This window comes from Monoraphidium neglectum, assembly GCF_000611645.1.
Source record: "Monoraphidium neglectum strain SAG 48.87 unplaced genomic scaffold scaffold03990, whole genome shotgun sequence".
Lineage (NCBI taxonomy): Eukaryota > Viridiplantae > Chlorophyta > Chlorophyceae > Sphaeropleales > Selenastraceae > Monoraphidium > Monoraphidium neglectum.
Genome location: NW_014009639.1, coordinates 1,920 through 2,173, shown reverse-complemented (window position 1 = coordinate 2,173; position 254 = coordinate 1,920).

The window sequence follows — 254 nt, the reverse complement described above, 5'->3', positions numbered from 1 at the left end:
GTGCACGGCCGCGCGCACCCGCCGGTGCGGGACGAGGCCGCGGTGGCGCAAGAGGCGGGGATCCCGGCCCTGATTCGGCAACGCACGGTGAAAGCACTGCTATATACCCGTGCGCGCTTGCGGCGGCCGGGACACAATATTAAGATCGATCTGCGGGCCGGGGGACGGGGCGCCACACACGAGCCGCCGGGAGCGCCTCTCCGGGGCTGTGCAGCCGCCCGGTGCTCTGCGCAGTGCCCCTCAACCCGGCGCCG